Source organism: Pristiophorus japonicus, chromosome 15 (assembly GCF_044704955.1).
Source record: "Pristiophorus japonicus isolate sPriJap1 chromosome 15, sPriJap1.hap1, whole genome shotgun sequence".
Lineage (NCBI taxonomy): Eukaryota > Metazoa > Chordata > Chondrichthyes > Pristiophoridae > Pristiophorus > Pristiophorus japonicus.
This window is the reverse complement of record NC_091991.1, coordinates 88,100,967-88,124,551: the sequence shown is the minus strand read 5'-3', so window position 1 is coordinate 88,124,551 and position 23,585 is coordinate 88,100,967. Positions and strand designations below refer to the sequence as shown.

General features: G+C 46.5%; 1 pseudogene; it reads left to right on the top strand.

Moving 5' to 3' along the window:
* Positions 1-15,893: 15,893 nt before the first annotated feature.
* On the top strand, positions 15,894-16,848 carry LOC139281562 (torsin-1A-like; annotated as a pseudogene).
* Positions 16,849-23,585: the final 6,737 nt, after the last annotated feature.

Sequence of the window (23,585 nt, the reverse complement as noted above, 5' to 3'; positions counted from 1 at the left end):
GCTTCGCAGCAGCAAAGGCATGCTGCCCAAGTGCCGCCGGGGATGGAGTCGGGCCCACGGAGGGTCGAAGACCTGCAAAGAAAGAGCATTAAAAAAAAACCATCGGAACACCTTCAGAGGACCCCATCCAAGTAAGTCCCTGTAAAGAAAAAAATTAAAATATGTTTACTCACCTTTTTGTCAGCTCTTCATACTTACCGTCGGGGATAGAGCAGCCTCCTCACAGCGGTCCACCCCCATTCTGGCACTGACTCCCGCCGACACCCGCCCGCATCAATCTGGCATCTCGGAGGGGCAGGACTCCACTTATGCCACTCAGCCATCCGCTGACGTCAGCGGGTGGTTCCCGGTGGCTCTCCCCTTACCACTCGCTCCAGACCAGACCACTGGGCGGAACCCGAGGGGGAATGTTGGTAGCAGTGGGCGGTGAGTGCATCAATTTCGGGCCCTATGTCTTTTATAACAACATATTAATAAACTTCCCAGAAGCTGTAGAGCTTTTATTCTCTGCATTCAGTGTACAACGGAGTTAACCCATTATGTCTGGTTTGTAAAACATGTGGTTTCACTTGAGTTTGGAGACTGAGGGGTGATCTGATGAGGTGTTTAAGATAATTAAGGGATTTGATAGGGTAAATAAAGAAAGAAAGACTTGTATTTATATAGCGCCTTTCATGACCACTGGACATCTCAAAGCGCTTTACAGCCAATTAAGTACTTTTGAAGTGTAGTCACTGTTGTAATGTGGGAAACGCGGCAGCCAACTTGCGCACAGCAAGCTCCCACAAACAGCAACGTGATAATGACCAGATAATCTGTTTTTGTTATGTTGATTGAAGGATAAATATTGGCCAGGACACCAGGGATAACTCCCCTGCTCTTTTTCAAAATAGCACCGTGGGATCTTTTACATCCACCTGAGAGGGCAGACAGGGCCTTGGTTTAACGTCTCATCCAAAAGACGGCACCTCCGACAGCATAGCACTTCCTCAACACTGCACTGTGTGTCAGCTTAGATTTATGTGTTCAAGTTCCTGGAGTGGGCCTTGAACCTACAACCTTTTGACTCAGAGGTGATGGTGCTACCAACTGAGCCACAGCTGACACTAGAAGTTATTTCCTCTGAGGGAGGAATCAAGAACAAAGGGACATAATCTTAAAATTAGGGCCCGGCCATTCAGAAGGGAACTCCAGAAATGCCTCTTCACACAAAGCATAGTGGAAATGTGGAACTCTCTCCCCAAGTAGTCTGTGGATGCTACAGGTCAATTAGGGCTTTCAAGATTGCGGTTCATCGATGTAAAGTCCTGTCCCTGCAGTACAGATTCACAAGAGGCACATGCTGAAGTCAAGGTCACTCAGGACCTGCACCTTTATTACACAGCTCTCGAATGTCACACTTGCCTGAGACCTGTCCTTATATACCTGTCTGGGACAGGTATCCAGTGTCTCCTGCAAGTGTACCCCTAGTGGTAAGGTAAGCTTGTGGTTACAGGTCATCTCTAGTTACAGTCATGTATAGCATGGTAAGACACAGTTATGTACAGTAGTGTGAGATACATGACAATCAATTTTTGATCGACAAAGATATCAAGGGATATGGAGCAAAGATGGTTAAATGGAGTTGAGGTGCAAATCAGCCATGATTTCACTGAATCGCGGAACAGGGTCGAGGGGCTGAATGGCCTATATCTGTTCCTATGTTCCTATCAACATTGATCATCAAACGAGGCCATATGGGTCAAACTGAAAAACAAAAAAGGGGCGATCACACTGCTGGGAGTGTAATATAGACCCCCAAACATTGAGAGGATATAGAAGAGTAAATATCTGAGAAATGCAAACACTATCGGGCAGAAATAGTAGGGGATTTCAACTATCCTAATATTAACTGGGATAAAATTAGTGTGAAGGGTATAGAGGGTACGGAATTCCTAAAATGCATTCAAGAGAACTTTTTTAGCCAGCATGCAGCAAGCCCAACATGGGAGGGGGCAGTTCTGAATTTAGTTTTCAGGAGTGAAGCTGGGCAGGTGGAACGGATATCAGTGGGAGAGCATTTAAGTGCTAGTGACCATATTTCAGTTAGATTTACGGTAGTTATGGAAAAGTACCAGGATAGAATAAAAATCCTAAATTGGGGAAAAGCCAACTTTGCTAGGCTGAGAGGTGATTTAGCCATAGTGGACTGGAAACAGCTACTTGAAGGTAAATCAGTGTCGGAACAGTGGGAGGCATTCAAGGAGGAGATCCGCAGGGTTCAGGCCAAATATGTGCCCTTAAAGAAAACGGGTAGGACTAACAAATCTAGAGCCCCCTGGATGTCTAGGGACATACAGGATAGGATAAAGAAAAAAAGGGAAGCTTATGACAGATTCCGAGGGCTCGATACTGCAAAATCTCTCGAGGACTATAGAAAGTCCAGAGGTGAAATTAAAAAGGATATTAGGAAAGCAAAGTGAGAGCATGAAAAATTCTTGGCAAGTAAAATCAAAGAATACCCAAAGATGTTTTATAAGTATATTAAGAGCAAGAATATAACTAAAGAAAGCATAGGGCCTATTAGAGATCATGAGGGTAATCTTTGTGTGAGCAACGGCAAGACCATCAGCAGGCCGGGGCCATCAGAGGGAGCAGCGTGCGGAGGCATGCCACTTCAGGGAGCAGCGCGTGCTGCTGCAGGAGGGCGATGGCTGTGAAGAGGGCGACTGGATTTGATGTCCCGGGTCATTGATTGGAGCGTGGGCAGGTACAGCAGGAGAGGCAAGGTCGGGGCAGAGTAGTGGCAAGAGTCTGTAGAGGGACGTGATCGGGGCCAGAAGAGGCGAGGGCCCAGGGGCAGCAGGAGCAACCAGCCCACACTGCGATATGTGTGCGCACTCGGTCCGTGCAGCAGAGCAGGTCTCCAGTAGTCTTGGTTAATCCCTGCCACTGGACCAAGACCGAGCTCTGTCAAGCCCATGTGGTGGCTGGTGTGCAACGGCCACCACACGTTAAAAAAATCTACGCACTGGCATCTTCCACCCTTCAGGATGTAGTTCGGGATCTGGAATATTAGCTCCTTCATTGTGAACTCATCCCTCTTTGGCATGGAAGCAAGTCATCCTTGTTTCGAGGGACTGCCTATGATGATGATGAATCTGTGTGTGGAGGCGGAAGATGTGTATATGGTTCTTAATGATTACTTTGCATTGGTTTTCACAAAAGAGAGAGGTGATGCAGACACTGTTATCGACAACGGGAGTGTGAAATATTAGATGAAATAAACATAGTGGGAGAGGAGTTATTAAGAGGTTTAGCAGCTTTGAAAGTGGATAAGTCCCCAGGCCCAGATGAAATGTATCCCAGGCTGTTAAGCGAAGCAAAAGAGGAAATAGCAGCAGCTTTGACCGTCATTTTCCAATCGTCTCTGGCTATAAGTGTGGTGCCAGAGGACTGGAGGACTGCTAATGTGGTACCTTTGTGTAAGAAGGGAGAAAGGGATAGGCCGAGTAATTATAGGCCAGTCAGTCTAACCTCAGTAGTGGGAAAATTATTGGAAAAAAATCCTGAAGGACAGGATAAATCTACATTTAGAAAGACACGGGTTAATCAAGGACAGTCAGCACAGATTTTTTAAGGGAAGGTCATGTCTGATTAAATTGATTGAATTTTTCGAAGAGGTAACCAGGAGGGTCGATGAGGGCAGTGCGTATGATGTAGTGTATATGGATTTTAGCAAAGCTCTTGATAAGGTCCCACATGGCAGACTGGTCATGAAAGTAAAAGCCCATGGGATCCAGGGCAAAGTGGCAAGTTGGATCCAAAATTGGCTCAGAGGCAGGAAGCAAAGGGTAATGGTTGATGGGTGTTTTTGTGACTGGAAGGATGTTTCCAGTGAGGTTCCACAGGACTCAGTACTAGGTCCCTTGCTTTTTGGGGTATACAGCAATGATCTAGACTTGAATATCGGGGGTATGATTAAGAAGTTGGCAGATGATCCAAAAATAGGCCGTGTGGTTGATAATGAAGAAGAAAGCTGCGGACTGATGGAAGATATCAATCAACTGGTCAGGTGGGCAGAACAATGGCAAATGGAATTTAATCCAGAGAAGTGTGAGGTAATGAATTTGGGGAGGGCTAACCAGGAAAGGGCAAACATTAAATGGTAGGGCACTGAGAAGTGTAGAGGAACAAAGGGACCTCGGAGTGTATGTCCACAGATCCCTGAAGGTAGCAGGCCAGGTGGATATGGTGGTTAAGAAGACATACGGAATGCTTGCCTTTATTGGCCGAGGCATAGAATATAAGAGCAGGTGGGTTATGCTTGAACTGTATAAAACACTGGTTGGGCTACAGCTGGAGTACTGCGTGCAGTTCTGGGCACCACATTACAGGAAGGATGTGATTGCACTAGAGATGGTACAGAAGAGATTTACGAGGATGTTGCCGGGAATGGAGAATCTTAGCTATGAGGACAGATTGGATAGGCTGGGTTTGTTTTCCTTGGAACAGAGGAGGCTGAGGGGAGACTTCATGGAGGTGTATAAAATTATGAGTGGCCTAGATATAGTAGATAACAGAGAGGTCAACAACCAGGGGGCATAAATTTAAAGTGATTGGTAGAAGGTTTAGAGGGGATTTGAGGGAAAATTTCTTCACCCAGAGGGTTGTGGGGGTCTGGAACTCACTGTCTGAAAGGTGGTAGAGGCAGAAACTCTCACCACATTTAAAAAGTACTTGGATGTGCACTTGAAGTTCCGTAACCTGCAGGGCTACGGACCTAGAGCTAGAAAGTGGGATTAAGCTGGGTAGCCTCTTGTTGGCCGGCGCGGACACGATGGGCCGAATGGCCTCCTTCTGTGCTGTAAATTTCTATGATTCTATGATTCAATGTAGCAGGCAGTTAGGATTAATGTTCCCAGGGCATTCTTAAAGCAACATTAATAAATATACTGGACATTACAGGATTTGGTGCTAAAATACAGAAAGAAGTACAATATTGAGATAGTACATGTTCTGGTAAATATCAAATGCTCAACTCTCATGATGGCCTAGTGGGTAAAAGCACTATCTGATGCGCTGACCCTGATTTTAACTGCAGGTGTATTCTCCGCTGAAGCCTGAGTTAAAATTACAGTCGGGTCTCAATGATGTCATCGGGCCGCAATATGCATATGTGAAGAAGGACCATGTTGGATCCAAGTGGGGATGTCCTTGCTGCCTGCTCAGGAGAGCAGGTTAAAATTGCAGATGTTCCGATCATGGCAGCTTTCAGACAGGTAAGAGCCAGGGCGATTTTAACTGACCACCTGCCAGGTTTCTGCAGAGCGAGTAGGGTTAAAATCACCCCACGCAGACCGGAAGCAGGTAGATCCAAGATCCAATTTCTAGTCTGTGCTGGCTAAGCTGCTGTGATCCAGGGCAGCCATTGTGCCATTACTATTGGTCCCAGGTCCAAGAAGGGTAAAATTGGTCAGAGTTCCCGCCGCTGATCGCCATCGAGTGGCCTCAATCAGAAAAAGCACGTGTGTTGAGTGTGGGATGAAGACAGGACTAGGTTTGACTGTATTAGGTCATGTGGTCAACCAACAAGGTCTGGGGACCAAAATTCAGGGCCGCCAGAAAGCTGGCGGACCTACCTTTTTCTTGACGTTTTCTCCGCCGGGATCGTTGGGACGGCCTTTCTATCGAGTTTCGGGGCTTTGTCGTTTTTTTAACGTTGGACTGGAAGTCGGTCATAGTGGGGGCAGAAGTGAGGTGGTAAGGCAGGCAGAGGGGCGGAAGTTGTGGTGGAATCGGATCACTCAGCGACGGAGCGATTGTTTCGATTGACCGCCCAAACTCCGCGGCAGACGTCCCTTCGGGGACAGTGAATTTCGGGCCCTCAGCCTCTCATCAGGTAAGTGGGAGATAGTCAAGAATGCTCTGCAACTACCCTCACCATCTTACCCTGCCCACACTGTTACCGGCGAGGTCCTGTATAGGGGCGGTGGGGGGGTGCGGGTGTGGTTAAAATCTACCCCATAGTCCATGTTGTGTGTAGGGACTTGTGTCAACCAATTTATATACAATAATGTCCCACAAACAGCCGTGAGATATCTAACCAGATCATTTGTTTTTAGTGATGTGTGTTGAGGATAAATATTGTCCAGGGCACTGGATAGAACTTCCCTGCTCTTCTTCAAATAGTCATGGGATCTTTTATATCCAGCTGAGAGGGCAGACTTGGCTTAACAACTCATCCAAAAAAATGGCACCTCCACCATTGTAATACTCCCTCAGTATTGTCAGTCTAGATTTTTAAAAAGAAAGCCGTGCATTTATATAACACATTTCACAATCTCAGGACATCCCAAAGCACTTTACAGCCAATGAAGTATTTTTAAAGTGTAGCCAGTGTTGTAATGTAGGAAGCGATGTGCTCAAGTCTGTGGAGTGGCCCCATCACCTTTTGATTCAGAGGCGAGAGTGCCACTGAGCCACGGCTGAGAGTGATCACTATTTAAATGTGAGATTTGTGGCTGTGCGACTGTGAGCCTCAGTCATTAGTTAGAAAACAATGGATATCACACAAGTGGCTTGTTGGGAACTGGATTGAAGAAGTGTTTATGCCACCATTGAGTCATGGGATCAAATTCAACACAAACAGAGGGATTTGTCTGCTGGTTGGAAAGGTCCTAAGTGATAGACGTCTGAACTCTTTTCATTGTTGGCATAAGTGTATCGCCCAAAGTTGCCGATAACTCATAACTAATGGGCATTCTTACTTGAAAAGTTCTACAGGTGGCTGGTATGGGAAAAGTATATGTTAAAATGCAGACTGTTCTTCTAAGGCTGGTATGAGGGTGCATTATTGAGTAATATAGGGAGACCATTACCCTAAATCATTTCTATACTGTACCTAAGGATGTGAAGGCTTTGGAGAGAGTGCAGAATAGATTTACAAGAATGGTTCCAGGGATGAGAGACTTCAGTTACGTGGATAGGCTGGAGAAGCTGGGGTTGTTCTCCTTGGAGCAGAGAAGAATGAGAGGAGATTTGATAAAGGTGTTCAAAATCATGAGGGGTCTGGACAGAGTAGATAGAGAGAAACTGTTCTCATTGGCAGAAGGGTTGAGAACCAGAGGACACAGAGTTAAGGTGATTGGCAGAAGAACCAAAAGCAACAAAAGAAAAAACTTTTTTATGCAGCGAGTGGTTAGGATCTGGAATGCACGGCCTGAAAGGGTGGTGGAGGCAGACTCAATCATGGCTTTCAAAAGGGAGTTGGGTAAGTACATGAAAGAGAAAAATTTGCAGGGCTACGGGGAAAGGGAAGGGGGAGTGGGACTCGCTGAGGTGCTCTTGCAGAGAGCCGGCACGGGCTCGACGGGCCGAATGGCCTCCTTTCTTGCTGTAACCGTTCTGTGATTGTATGGTAACCTGGAAATGCTTGATATTGGTACTGGGTGCGATACATGGAAAAATATTCCATTCCTCAGTACTGGCACTGATCACAACATCCATAAGCACAAGAAATAAATGTAACAACTGGCTTGTCTGGTAGCAGAAGAATCAGTTTATGAACTGCCCAGTGAGTACAAATTACACAAACCTCCAATCTGTATATCATTGTGTTAATAAGCTTACGGTTTCGCTGTGCGCTGAGAATGTCATTTTCAGTTTTGACCTTAACCTACAAAGTTCACAAGCTTGACATTTCCATTCCCCACACCAGCCATCTTCACAAGAGCCTGAGCGAGACACGGTCCAATTAGTGGAGCATTGTAAGTAGCCTGCTATGTATTCATAACCTCTGGGATTGGTTGATTGAGGCGGTGAGGAGGAGGGTGGGTGGGAGGGGGGGGGCAGTGAGGAGGTGTGAGGTGTTATTGTGATTGTCCAATGCCACACTCGATGAATCCCATGTCTTTCCGGCCTGGATTTAGGTCAAGTTCTCAGGATTGGAAATGTGAATTCTCATCAGTGTTGGATTCCATAAAAAGAGACACAATGCTCATTCGTGGAAGAAACAAAAGCAGAGAGGATCCAATGGAGCAGGAAAGAAGAGGGGAAAAGGCACTGAAGGATTAGCAAGGAAAGAATAAATATTGATCTTAGTTACCAGCTGCAGTTATTTTATGTTTCCACTCAGCAAAGGCTGAAAGTAACTCTTTCCCACCCAATTCCCAGTAAGTGGGATTTATCAGTTCTCCTTCAAACACTCAATCCTGCATCAGAATGAAAAGCCCCTTCACATTACTGCGGCAAAGTACAGGACCGTTTACCCTGCTACAGGAAGCATTACTCTGTGTCTAAACCATGCTGTATCCGCCCTGGGAGTGTTTGATGGGACAGTGCAGAGGGAGCTTTACTCTGTCTCTAACCCCGCGCTGTACCTGCTCTGGGAGTGTTTGATGGGACAGTGTAGAGGGAGCTTTACTCTGTCTCTACCCCGTGCTGTACCTGCCCTGGGAGTGTTTGATGGGACAGTGTAGAGGGAGCTTTACTCTGTCTCTAACCCCGTGCTGTACCTGCCCTGGGAGTGTTTGATGGGACAGTGTAGAGGGAGCTTTACTCTGTGTAAGGGGGTGGTCTCTATGAGGGGGTCAGGTTCCCTTCTGACCAACTTGAGCAGTCCAAATCGCTCCCACTCCCTTGGGTTCCAGACTCTGGATTTATTTGGGGGATGTGACAAAGTGCAAAGAACAACTGGTTTGATGCAAAAGAACTTTGATTTTATTACAGTCAAGGAAATACAAACTTATAATCACTCTAGCAAGAAAGTACAATGTCAAACTTACAATTGCTCTAATAAGGAACAATATAAGGAAAAGGTACAAGGTCAAACTTATAATCACTCTAATAAAGTGCCATACACTACACATTCAAAGGGGGTTACAGTAAAATTATACCTCCCACCTCTCAATTCCTAATTCTAGCTAGGTTGGACTCCAGGGCAGGCAGGAACTATGCTTACCAATCCTTTTGACAGTTAATGGTAGATCACGGTTTCAGGGTTCGCAGGATGTGGTAGGGTCTGCTTGCCGTATCCCGAACGTCGGAGAAGACTTCTTGCTGCGCAATCTTCAGTTGGGTTGAGTCCGCTGATGCGGTAAGATGCGTTTGGATCTGTGGGGTAAGTACCCGTTTTCTTTGGTTAGAAATAGATTTCTACAGTCTGTTAGGTAATGTTTTACCCGTTGGTAGGTCAGGATCAGATTGTAGAGCGGAAACTTTTCGATTCTTCGTTTTTTTCCCGTTGGAGTTTAGTTCGAGTTTGGTCGATCGCGGTGGTTTTCCTTTGATACCACGTTGGCTGTGGTTGGTTGCTGCTGCGATGGTGATGTTCTTCCTTCCTTCAGGGCTTCAGGACTTCGAGGCTGGAGAATTAGTTCACAACTGTCGCGTTGGTTTCTCTCCTTGTCTTGATGACACAGCGTAGTGTGGTACTAGTCTGTCAGTCAGTCAGTCAGTCAGTCAGTCATACTCTCTGTTGAAACAGGGGCCAGTTATACGATTTCAGTGGTTCTAATCTTGCCGCCAAATCTGTTCAGAATTCTTTGTTTAAATTTGACGGGCTTAGTTCTTCTTTGTAATATTTTGGCGGGCTTGTTATAAGTTGTTATGTCTTGGGTGGGTTGATGTTCGAAAACTGTTTCCTGATGGAAATATTAGTTTGGTAATTGCAATGTCCTTTTGTGCTTAGTCTTTCGCATACAGGCTGGATTGGGCCTCTTAGTGATGTATATGCTGAAAAGGTTTTCCAGACCCATGTTGATGGGTAGCTATCTCTGCGTGATTTTGTGATGTTAATGTCTCTTGTGGAGAAGGATTCGCGAATACTCATTTCTCCAGACAGGTTAACTTAGTCCTCGCATCCAGGTAGCCTGACTTAATCAAGTTGTCTCCTGTTAGTTCTTTAGGCCCGCCCACATCCTTGAATTTGTCTTTTAAAATCCAAAATTCTATTAAAGTTTGTAGTTTCTTCCATAAGCACTTTAGGGTTCCAAACTTTTCGGTAGATAGTCCCAAATTAAATTTCGAATGAGCCCAAACACTGCGGGGGGGGGGAGGGTTCTTCTGAATTTTGCACCTCCTTCATCTGTCTCTAACCCCGTGCTGTACCTGCCCTGGGAGTGTTTGATGGGACAGTGTAGAGGGAGCTTTATTCTGTATCTAACCCCGTGATTTGCCTGCCCTGGGAATGTTTGATGGGGACAGTGTAGAGGGAGCTTTACTCTGTATCTAACCCGTGCTGTACCTGCCCTGGGAGTGTTTGCTGGGACAGTGTAGAGGGAGCTTTATTCTGTATCTAACCCCGTGATTTGCCTGCCCTGGGAATGTTTGATGGGGACAGTGTAGAGGAAGCTTTACTCTGTACCTAACCCATGCTGTACCTGCCCTGGGAGTGTTTGATGGGGACAGTGTAGAGGGAGCTTTACTCTGCACCTAACCCGTGCTGTACCTGCCCTGGGAGTGTTTGATGGGGACAGTGTAGAGGGAGCTTTACTCTGTACCTAACCCGTTCTGTACCTGCCCTGGGAGTGTTTGATGGGGACAGTGTAGAGGGAGCTTTACTCTATATCTAACCCCGTGCTGTAGCTTACCTGGGAGTGTTTGATGGGACAGTATAGAGGGAGCTTTACTCTGTATTTAACCCATGCTGTACCTTTAGATGGTTCACTGTTCGGCCTCCGCCGCATTGCTGCAAGGACCAAAGAACGGAAACGACTCATCCTAGAGGCACTTTTTGCTGACGACTGCGCCTTTATGGCACACAAGGAGAGTGACCTACAATTCATACACAGCAAATTTGCTGAGGCAACAGAATTGTTTGGCCTAGCCATCAGCCTGAGTAAAACTGAGGTTCTCTATCAGCCTGCCTCTGGCACCACAGCACCTGCTCCCACAGTCTTCATCGGCAGTATACAACTAAAGCCAGTGGACAGCTTCAAGTACCTTGGCAGCACCATATCATGTGATGGGTCCTTGGACAAGGAGATTGATGCAAGGATCTGTAAAGCCAGCCAGGCACTTGGTCGCTTGCGCACTAAGATGTTGAGTCACCACCACATCCGACTATCAACTAAACTGTTGGTGTATAGAGCAGTCGTTCTCTCATCTCTCCTTTACGGATGTGAGACCTGGACACCCTACAGGTGTCACATCAAAAAGTTGGAAGCTTTCCACATGCGCAGTCTCAGATCTATACTCCACATACGCTGGCAAAACCTGGTGTCAAACTTTGAGGATTTGGAGAGAGCACAATCAACTAGCATTGAGGTGATGATCATGCGAGCTCAGTTCCAGTGGGCTGGACATGTCATCCGCATGGATGAGTCAAGGATCCCACGTCAGCTTCTTCACGGCGAGCTCTGTGAAGGTCGAAGACACCAGGGGTGCCCCCGCAAGCGCTACAAAGATTGCATCAAGGCTAACCTCCAGTACTGCGGCATCCGACCAAAGGACCTCGAGAATACAGCAGCTAATAAAATCCAGTGGCGAACCCTCACGAGGACTGCCTGCCAGATCTTCGAAGACACCGATGTCAACGCCTGCGGGACACTAGAGATAGACGACATCAGGTGGCAGTACTGTCAGCATCAGGCACATCGAACTTCCCTTGTCCAACGTGCAAGAGACTATGTGCATCCAGAATTGGCTTATACAGCCACTTGGAGACACATGCCATTGATGATTAACACATCAACGTCTTTGTTGGATATGGCAGACTACCAAGAGACCTGCCCTGGGAGTGTTTGATGGGCCAGTGTAGAGTGAGCTTTACTCTGTATCTAACCTCATGCTGTACCTGCCCTGGGAGTGTTTGATAGGACAGTGTAGAGGGAGCTCTATAGCTAATCAGTGCTGTATGTGACTGGGAAGTGCTAGATGGTGACATTGGATGCCTGAAATGAAAGGTGTTTAATTCCTAGAACTAACTAATAAGTTACATGTCCTGAACTCCTATACCCAGCAAGTGGGGCCCTCTTAAGCCTACCTCGAGTCCGGTATGCGCCATCTCTGTGGGCCTACTCGGCTCTACTGCTACACCAGCTCCCCAATCAGTCAGGGAAATCCCATCTGGGGGTATCTCCACCTCCTTGATGACATTTGGATGTCCTGCCCCGTTACAAGGCCGGCTGGAGCAGCGATACAGTGCTTGCGTTTTCTGGTGGATTCCACCCGTCTCCTGCAGGAGAGATGGCTGGAGACTGGTGAAATCTCAGGACTGATGTGTGCAGCACTGACTGTGAGTCCTGGCTGTGAAACCGCTCCAGTCACTTTCACGGGTGATCAGGAAGGCCAATGGAATCTTGGCTTTTATTGCAAAAGGGATGGAGTATAAAACCAGGGAAGTCCTGCAAAAGCTGGACAGGGTATTGGTGAGGCCACATCTGGAATACTGCGTGCAGTTTTGGTTTCCATATTTACGAAAGGATATACTTGCTTTGGAGGCAGTTCAGAGAAGGTTCACTAGGTTGATTCTGGAGATGAGGGGGTTATCTTATGAGGAAAGGTTGAGTAGGTTGGGCCTCTACTCATTGGAATTCAGAAGAATGAGAGGTGATCTTATCGAAACGTATAAGATTATGAGGGGGCTTGACAAGGTGGATGCAGGGAGGATGTTTCCACTGATAGGGGAGACTAGAACTAGAGGGCATGATCTTAGAATAAGGGGTCGCCCATTTAAAACTGAGATGAGGAGAAATTTCTTCTCTCAGAGGGTTGTAAATCTGAGGAATTCGCTGCCTCAGAGAGCTGTGGAACATTGAATAAATTTAAGACAGAGATAGACAGTTTCTTAACCGATAAGGGAATAAGGGAGCGGACAGGGAAGTGGAGCTGAGTCCATGATTGGATCAGCCATGATCGTATTAAATGGCGGAGCAGGCTCGAGGGGCCGTATGGCCTACTCCTGCTCCTATTTCTTATGTTCTTATGTTCTTACAAGCAGTTTCTAAAGCCTCAAGTTTCTGACTGAGTAATTTCCGAATACCTGGGGTAAGTTGAACTAAGGCCAGGCAACTTCCTATCAGTCTTTAAAATTTGACGCAAAACAGGCAAAGAATGATGCAGAGCAAAAAGAATCTGGCTGACATATTTAAGTAACCATCAGTTGTACTTGACCAGACTTGAAATCCTTTGCATGTTGATTAGATGATTGCAAATTGATATACTCCGTCGAGGAAAGTCACTCTGGTTAATCCTGTGCTGCCGTGTCCATCACCGGCAGACACGGTGTGCTGGGGTGGGCACATTCTCACTGTTGCTGTCCGTTGCCGGGTGCTGGCCGCGGTGCTGGAGCCTATCAGTACCTCCTTCGTTGTGGACGGATTGGCCGCCTCTGCCTATTCATGGGGGGGCGGGGGGGGGTAGAAATTGCGGCCGGAGGCTTCCTGCGGGCGAACGCCTCCGACTAAAAAACTTTTAACAAAAATACCTGGTGGTCCCAGAGGAACGTAGAATTGCTCTCCGAGGCCTACTTTTGCAGTCCAGCCTACGGAAGCATGTCTTGGAGTATCGTACGCGTATCCTGGGATCACGTGGGCCTGAACCACCAATCATGTTTAACTAATTTACTGGAATTCTTTGAGGATATAACGAGCATGGTGGATAGAGGTGTACCGATGGATGTGGTGTATTTAGATTTCCAAAAGGCATTCGATAAGGTGCCACACAAAAGGTTACTGCAGGAGATAGAGGTACGCGGTGTCGGAGGAAATGTATTAGCATGGATAGAGAATTAGCTGGCTAACAGAAAGCAGAGAGTCGGGATAAATGGGTCCTTTTCCGGTTGGAAATCAGTGGTTAGTGGTGTGCCACAGGGATCGGTGCTGGGACCACAACTGTTTACAATATACATAGATGACCTGGAAGAGGGGACAGAGTGCAGTGCAACAAAATTTGCAGATGACACAAAGATTAGTGGGAAAGCGGGTTGTGTAGAGGACACAGAGAGGCTGCAAAGAGATTTAGATAGGTTAAGCGAATGGGCTAAGGTTTGGCAGATGGAATACAATGTCGGAAAGTGTGAGGTCATTCACCTTGGGAAAAATAACAGTAAAAGGGAATATTATTTGAATGGGGAGAAATTACAACATGCTGTGGTGCAGAGGGACCTGGGGGTCCTTATGCATGAATCCCAAAAGGTTAGTTTGCAGGTGCAGCAGGTAATCAGGAAGGCGAATGGAATGTTGGCCTTCATTGCGAGAGGGATGGAGTACAAAAGCAGGGAGGTCTTGCTGCAATTGTATAAGGTAATGGTAAGGCCGCACCTGGAGTACTGCGTGCAGTTTTGGTCATCTTACTTAAGGAAGGATATACTAGCTTTGGAAGGGGTACAGAGACGATTCACTAGGCTGATTCCAGAAATGAGGGGGTTACCTTATGATGATAGATTGAGTAGACTGGGTCTTTACTCGTTGGAGTTCAGAAGGATGAGGGGTGATCTGAAAGAAACATTTAAAATCATGAAAGGGATAGACAAGATAGAGGCAGAGAGGTTGTTTCCATTGGTGGGGGAGACTAGAACTAGGGGGCACAGCCTCAAAATACGGAGGATCAATTTAAAACCGAGTTGAGAAGGAATTTCTTTTCCCAGAGGATTGTGAATCTGTGGAATTCTCTGCCCAAGGAAGCAGTTGAGGCTAGCTCATTGAATGTTTTCAAGTCAAAGATAGATAGATTTTTAACCAATAAGGGAATTAAGGGTTATGGGGAGCGGGCGGGTAAGTGGAGCTGAGTCCACGGTCAGATCAGCCATGATCTTATTGAATGGCGGAGCAGGCTCGAGGGGCTAGATAGCCTACTCCTGTTCCTAATTCTTATGTTCTTATGTTCCTACAGGTTGACCCTCCCTTATCTGGCACCCTCGGGACCTGGCCTGTTCCGAATGAGGGATATTTCTGGATAAAGGGAGGTTACGTGTTTTCAGTGTGTGTGTGTAAGCCGATTGGCTGGAACAACTGTCAGTCAGTCAGACAGTCTCAGCTCACGTTGGAGACCAAACTATTCGAGAGTTCTAGAATTAGGATATTCTCAAAATCTATGATCCAAAATATTAAAAAGGTAAATACTTTGAAAACATTTTCTGAACAATTTTTATTGGAATTTCCATCAGTGTTGTGTCAGAGGGCCATCGGGTCCTGAGGTGTCGGAGGGCCGTCGGGTCCCGAGGTGTCGGAGGGCCGGAGGGCCCAGAGGTGTGGGAGGGCCATCGGGCCCCGAGTTGTCGGAAGGCCGTCGGGCCCCGAGGTGTTCTAGGTTGAGGGGGCTTTTGCTACTGCTGATCACATTCTGTTCAGTAAGTGTGTGGATTTTCTGTTTCGGTGAAAGATTGAATTAAATAATAAAGAAAAGTTATCACCATTGTGCCTAAAAAGGGAATGGGAAACCTGGGGGGGGCGCGGCTGGGTTGGAGTTCTGCGCATGAGCCACCCGGTGGCCGGGAATGGTGCCAGACTAGGGCTGGTGTCGGGTTAGAGAGATTCAACATTCATAGTAATGGTGAGTTCCAAGCTCCGCCTTCCTGTTACTGTCAATGAGAATACCCCTAAAACAAATAATACTCAAACATAAATTTAAAAAACATTTTTTTAAATTAATAGAAATTGTATTAAATGTTTTAGAGAAAAATTGTTTTTTTGAAATTAAAAAAAAGAGTTTTAATAGAGTTAAAAACAAACTTACCTTCATAGTTAGGGATTTTAATATAAAAATCAGTCATAACATTTAATTTTTCTATGTTTTAAAACTCTTGCACTGGTAAAAGTAAGCTATACGCCTGCTTTTACCAGGCATAAGAGTTTGAAGGATATTCGCTGGGCAGGAGTTGGGCAAATAGCCCAAATATCCGCCCACGAATGTCCTCCTCCCGGGGATGCGTGCGATCTGTGTGACAGATCACAAAAGCTGGTTCTCTGCACATGCACATTTGCGAGGCCTCTTCAGGTGCATGTGCACAGCGTGCACAGCCGGGGAGGCCGCAATTTTTGGGCCATTATTTCAACTGTCAACTCCAGGACTGCTGCACTGAGGACCGGATACCGTTGAATGTGACAGGATTAGAAACGAACTTGAGGAAGAATCTGTTTGGGCAGCACATTGCAATCGATGTGATTCCGAAGGTGATTGAAGGTTTCTGAATAACTCTGAACCAAAGGAGCCTCTCATCTTATTATAAACGGCTGGCCTGGTACTGGCAGAAATGTTGTCAGTAAAATAATAGCTGAAAGCCTGTATAAAGAGGAACAGAACAGTAAATACGTTCATCTGTTTGTGGCTCCTTTGCACTTTCCCATTGCTCAACATATCAACCAGTACAAGCAACAGTTGCAGCCGTAGATTCCTGGGAATGTTAGCACGCGTGATTGGTCTACGTTTGCTTTTGACAAAATGGATAAAATGCATCCAGGCCTCATTGAATTCATTAAACCGTTCCTGGATTACTACAGCCACCTCGATGAAGTGGGCTATCGAAAGATCATATTCATCTTCCTAAGCAATGTTGCTGGTGAGAAGGTAAATGAAGTTGTGCTAAATTTCTGGGAGCGTGCGATGAAAAGGGAAGATATTCGATGGAAAGACTTGGGAGAAAGTCTCTCCTTGGAAGTCTATAATCAACAAAAACAGTGGATTCAGGCACTCGAGCCTCATCAACAAGAACCTAATTGACTGTTTTATTGCTTTTCTCCCACCTTGTGTTGTGTGCAAAAGCTGGAATTGAGGCATTTTAAAGGTGTTGAGCAAGTGGCTATCAAAGTGACAGAAGAAATGCTGTACTTTCCAAAGGACAGGAGGATATTTTCGATCAAGTGGCTGCAAAAGTGGATTACCGCGGGGATCAGTGCTGGGGCCTCAACTATTTACAATCTATATTAATGACTTAGATGAAGGGACTGAGTGTAACATATTAAAGCTTGCTAATGATACAAAGTTAGTGGGAAATTAAACCAGTGAGGAGGATGCAAAGAGGCTGCAGAGAGATATAGACAGGTTGGCTGAGTGGGCAAGAACATGGCAAATGGAATACAATGTGGGGAAGTGTGAAGTTATCCACTTTGGTAGGAAAAACAAAAAAGCAGAATATTTGTTGAATGGTGAGAGACTGGGAAATGTTTGCATTCAGAGGGACCTGGGTGACCTTGTCGATGAATCACAGAACGTTAACATGCAGGTTCAGCAAGCAATTAGGAAAGCAAATGGTATGTCAGCTTTTGTTACAAAAGGGTTAGAGAACAAGAGTAAAGAATCTAATTGCAATTATACAGGGCATTAGTGAGGCCACACTTGGAGTACTGTGTACAGTTCTGATCTCCTTACCTAAGGAAAGACATACTTGCCTTAGAGGTAGTGCGGCAAAGGTTCACTAGACTGGTTCCTGGGTTGGAGGGATTGCCCTATGAGGAGAGACTAAATAGACTAGACCTATATTCCCTAGAGTTTAGAAGAATCAGAGGTGATCTAATTGAACCATATATAATTCTTAAGGGGCTTGACGGGGTTAATGCTGAGAAAATGTTTCCCCTGGCTGGGGAATCTAGAACACAGGCTCACAGTCTCAAACTAAAGGGTCGGCCATTTAGGACTGAGATGAGGAACAATGTCTTCACTCAAAGAGTTGTGAATCTTTGGAATTCCCTACCCCAGAGAGCTGTGGATGCTCAGTTGTTACGTATATTCAAGACAGAGGTTGCTAAAATTTTGTGAACGAAGCGAATTCAGGGATCTGGGGATAGTGCGGGAAGGTGGAGTTGAGGTAGAAGATCAGCCATGGTCTTGTTGAATGAGCTCGAGGGGCCGAATGGGCTACTCCTGCTCCTATTTCTTAAAAGCACCAACATTAGCATCCTCGACCAGGCCAACATCCCCAGCATTGAAGCACTGACCACACTCGACCAGCTCCGCTGGGCGGGCCACAATGTCTGCATGCCTGACACAAGACTCCCAACATAAGCGCTCTACTCGGAGCTCCTTCACGGCAAAATGGGCAGAGGAAATATTACAGGGACACCCTCAAAGCCTCCCTGATAAAGTGCAACATCCCCACTGACACCTGGGAGTCCCTGGCCAAAGACTGTCCTAAGTGGAGGAAGTACATCCGGGAGGGCGCTGAGCACCTCGAGTCTCATCGCCGAGAGCATGCAGAAATTAAGCGCAGACAGCGGAAAGAGCATGCAGCAAACCAGTCCCGCCCACCCCTTCTCTCAACGACTATCTGTCCCACCTGTAGTTCTCGTATTGGACTGTTCAGCCACCTAAGAACTCATTTTTAAGAGTGGAAGCAAGTCTTCCTCAATTCCAAGGGACTGCCTATGATGATGACTTGAGCCCCCCCAATGGTTAATTGTGTAAGTGCGCCGTGTGTTGCTGAGCCATGCAGACTGTGAAGGTTCAAAGTTCAATCTCTGATCTGTGCCAAGTTAGTCAATCTCATGTGGACAGCAGTTGGGCCTCTTCAATTGGCCTCAGCTCATTTGGGGGCTTGAAATCAGCCAATTCTGGACCTGGAGATTTGTTTGCGCCTAAGCCGATGAGCAAGAGGACCACGCGATGTTTGGTTCTCATGCGCCACCAGTAGTGAACAATAGTTGTGCCATGAGAGGCATTTCACTGGTTGCGCTGAGGAATGAAATCGGCAGGCTGGAACTGCGACCTGGGGCCTACGATTGGTCTGGGAAGGTGGAGCAGAGAGATGATTGACAGGGGATGTGGGATATTGGAGGCTGTGGAACTGTAGCCCGACAACAGTCAGCACCTTCAGGACTTGCAGGGAGACCAAGGAGAAAAAAGCAACATGTTTGTAGGCAGATTTGCTCATCCAAATATTCGGTAAGAGCCGAATTCTTAGAATGTTGAGTCCCAGTTCAGGAGCAGTGTGACCAGATGTGAACAGGTTATTTATCCAATCAAATTCTGACCAAAACACCAGCTCTGAAGTTCAGCAGTTACCCTGGTTAGAACCCATCCACCACTGATAGCTTTATCAGCTCAGGTACAGCTCCAACTAATGGAACTCCCTCCCTAAACTTCTCTACTCCTTTAAGGCGCTCATTAAAATCTACCTCTTTGGCCAAACTTCTGTTCACCTGTCCGAATGTCTCCTTTTGTGGAATTTATGTCAGTGTGCAGCACCCAGGGATGCTTTACTTCGTTAAAGGCGAGATATAAATGCAAGTTGTTGCTATTTCTCAGGACTGTACAAGCCATTGTACAAGGCCGGCCTGGTGGCAGAAGTGCATTCGAAATCTTTTCACTGAATAATTGACTGGAATCCCAGCAGCCATTCTCAAAGAGCGCAATCAATTTATTGACCCTCCGTGTGTGGTAAGAGGGATTAAGCAGCTGTGGCGATGAAGCCCGGTCTGCAGGTGTAGGCTTGCAGCTGATCACACACTTCCTGCACGGCATGGCTTTCTGCAGCAATCTGATGCAGGCTACTCTGTGCAGTATATTCTCACAGGCGCTTAATATTCTGTGAGCAGAGTACCTTCCACAGTCTTCCTCATCCTCTTCACCCTCGTCCACTCTGTGAGCTCTGTCCTGCAGCAGACTGATTTTACTATTATTCTCCAAACCGTGCTCTGTTCTCTCCTGTATAGTTTGTTCTTGTTACTTTCTTCTGAGATCTGTCCTTCTGCTCTGTAAGGGGTGGTTTTCAGGGGGGTCAGCTTTCCCTTCTGATCTCATATGAGCGGTTTTGAATCGCTCCCATGCCCTTGGTTCTAGACACTGGATTTTATGAAGGGACTGTGACAGACTTGGACAGACAATCGGTTTCAAGGTAGGAAGCAGGTATGGCTTTATTGTGTCTCAAAAGAAGTAAAAGGCACACCTTTAATAACACACACAGAATTGTAATACTAATACACACTGAGGGGTACAACACATTGAATAAATTGTCAAATTACAGCCTGTGGGGAAAAGAATACAGCTTAAATTCTAAATGGGGTAAAGAGGAGAATGCAGGTACATTTACACAAGTTATCCCAGCCTCCCCCCTCCCAATTCCCCTAACTAACTAAGTTGTAGCTCTGAGGGTTCAGGGGCGATGCTCACCAATCCCTTTTGGCAGTTGCCGGTGAATCGTGGTTTCGGGGTTCGCTGCACTTGGCCTTCTAGGCGAGCCGTACCCCGGTCGAAGGAGAGGACTTCGGACTGCGTAGTCTTCGGTTGGGGTGCATCCGTTGATGCGGTAAGTTGCGTTTTGGATGTACCCACTTTCTTTGGTTAGGAATAGTTTTAGTTAGTCTCTTTTGGTAATTTCTCACCCGTTGGGTCGTTCAGAAGTAGATTGTAGAGTGGTTGTCAATTTGGCTGCTGACAACCTTCCGTTTCGTGGGCCTCGTGCTCGGTCAGTTCTTGATGAGTTCTAGTAGTTTCCTTCACTACTCCATTTCTTCACTCCCCAGCTCCGGCTGCTTGTGTCTGTGTCTGTGTTCGAGTCTGTGTCTTTTCCTGGTAAAACTAGGAATAGATATACCCCAAAAAAGGCTTCCTTATCTCCCACCAAATCTGGCCCAGCTCTTTGTTTCGATTTTGCAGCCCAGCTAACTGAAACTTGATTAAGTGGTTTTAATCTGGCGTTAATAGGCTTTTCGAAGTTGATGAGCTCTTGTCCATTGTGCTAGTCTGGCCTGAGCCAGATATTTCTATGCCTGTTGAAAAGGTGTTGGAATATGTATGTGACATTTGGGTCCTCTGGGTGGGGTGATAATGTTTCTTCCATGGTCGATTGTTTAAATGCTAATATTTTCTAGGGTAAACAGTTCCCAGACAATTTAATTAGCTCCAATGTTCAAACTGGTCCTTTAGAGATTGACCCCACCACTTTTCTTGCAGACCCAACATTCACCTTTTAAAAATCCCAAATTCAATTAAAGTTCGGTAGTTTCTTCCATGTGCACTTTAAGATTTCAAACTTTCTGGTAGATAGTTCTAAATTAAATTCCCTTTCCTATGAGTCCAAACATTGGGTGGGGGTGTCTCCATGAATGCATCCCCTTTTATCCCCTGCAGGCCTCGTCTGCCCTTTTAAACTAATTTGTGTCCCGAAGTTTTTCCATCCATTTTAAAAGTCCAGAAAGGGATTCTTCTCCTCTGCAGGGGAAAGGTACCAGGAATCTTTGCAAAATATTGGTAAATTCTATAGTACAGCTTGGTTTTCTTCTTCTTTCGTAAGGTGGTACCAGAGCAAATCAAACATCAATATCTAAGTTGGATATCCAGGCCAAAATTTCCAGTATAACAGCGTGGATATCTTGTAGGCTGCGTGCGAATTCCCTCTGAGGGCAGTGCTCAATGATGCGCTCCAGGGTCTGATTAGGAGCTCCACAGTCGGATGAAGAGGCTGCTTTAATCTTCCACCTATGAAGAAGGTGGCAGCATCGACTATGACCGGTTCTGTGGCGGTCGATGGTTGCCCACTGTTTGCGAAGTAAGTTTGATCCTTCAGGTTGTACTGTGGGGTCCTCTACATAACATAACAATATAAGAAATAGCAGCAGATGTAGGCCATTTCTCCTCTCGAGCCTGCTCTGCCATTCAATGAGATCATGGCTGATCTTCACCTCAACTTCACTTGCCTGCACTTCCCCATATCCCTTCATATACAAAAATCTATCGATCTCTGTCTTGAATATACTCCACAGCTCTCTGGGGTAGAGAATTCCAAAGATTCACAACCCTCTGAGTGAAGAAATTTCTCCTTATCTCAGTCCTAAATGGCTGACCCCTTATTCTGAGACTGTGACCCCTGGTTCTAGACTCCCCAGCCAGGGGAAACATCCTCCCTGCATCTACCCTGTCAAGCCCTGTAAGAATTTTGTATGTTTTAATGAGATCACCTCTCATTCTTCAAAACTCTAGAGAATATAGGCCCAGTCTACTCAATCTCTCCTCATAGGACAATCCCTCCATCTCAGGAATCAGTCTGGTGAACCTTTGTTGCACTCCCGCTATGTCAAGTATATCCTTCCTTAGGTAAGGAGACCAATACTCCAGGGGGCCGAAATTGGTGGAGGTTGCGCCCGCAGCCGGTGAGGTTCTGCCGGAAATGTAGCTTTTCTGGGCAATTCCGCCAGAACCGTCCACCTGCCGTCCAGGTTGCGCCCGGCGGAAGATTGGTCGCGGTGGGATCCACCGGTGTGACGCATGCCGCCTGCCCAGGCCGGATGCTGCAAATCGGTCTTTTGGTCAGGGATGCTGACCTCAGATTGACCTGCCACCCGCCAGAAGGACCGCTCGCAAAAAGCAGGTGTGAGCCGGCCGTGAGTCGGGCGGCAGGGAGAAGGGCTCCGAGTGCTGCAGCGCTGCACATCGCCGCTATGGTGCAGGTGCTGGACTATCAGGAGTGGGACTGCTGGGAAAAAGTTAGGTGAATGTTGCTTTACTTTATTGCTGATGGTCAGGTTTCATTTGGATGTGATATAAGCGACTGAAATGTGTCTCGACTGATGGGAACTTTTTTCTTTGACCTTGCTGTAAGACCTTCACTGAGAAGCCCAATGGCGAAGGCAAAATAATTATGAATAAGTGAAAAGTCACATTTTGTGCAGCCAAGCTGATTAATTAATTCTGTGACACAGTCCTTCAAGAAGTTCTCAGGGAAGCACTACATATCACATAGAGGGTGAGAGGGTTAGTGTTCGAATGATCTATTGTAAGCCTGAGATAGCTGCAGACTCTGACATTTGTCTGGGAGGAAAAGGGTATAAAGTTACAGCTATTCGACTTTAGGGGCAGCGCAATTACTGCACAAACTGAGGAAGGACTACGGTCAATAGAACACAGCAAGAGACAAGTGCCGTGGTGACTCAGTGACCTACCGTTGAGGTTTCAACGACTGGACTGACATTATCACCTTGTTAATGTGTCTTTCTTTGTACTGCAAGGTAACTACTTCATAAAATCTGCTGATTCATCACAAAAGACCTGTACCCAGCCTGCCTTGTTGTGGTCATGGACAAGCGAGAGGTCGCAGATGTAAAGAAATGGCGCATCACTGCAACTGATAGTCAGAAGAGCATTACATGAGGTCTGGAACACGGGAAAAGATATTTAATGTACTGCAATGTAACTGATGACCATGTCATCTCAGGGGTGGCACTCCGCCATGTTTGGCCTTGGAAAAAGAGGGTTGAAGTGCAAGCCTTAAGGTCTGTCCTGCAAGTAGGTAAAGTGAGAGTAACTGAATGGCAGTCTTCCTGCATTGGTGACCCTTCCTTGTCGTGTTGCGATGGTCTGATGACAGGACCCATTATACAATGCCGTCATATGTGGATGGGAAGATATTCCTGATAAAGCAGAAGACCTGAGGGACAGATGTGTGTTTCTCACAAGGCACCACACATGATGTTAAAATCAGACACTCAACAAGAGAGGGTCAACAATGTGAGTGTATTTACAAGTGCACAATGACAAAGGTTACATAACATTATTCCATTTACACCACCAACACCCACCCCTCTACCCACCACCACCACCTCTCTTTCCACCCCGCCCACCCCCCTTTGAAGCGATGCCCAAGCTCCTCTTCCTCACCCCGCCTACACCACGGTGTCCCGCTCTCCTGCCCCTCACTGCCTCTGGTTGACGAGGTTGTGCAGGAGGGCAGCGGG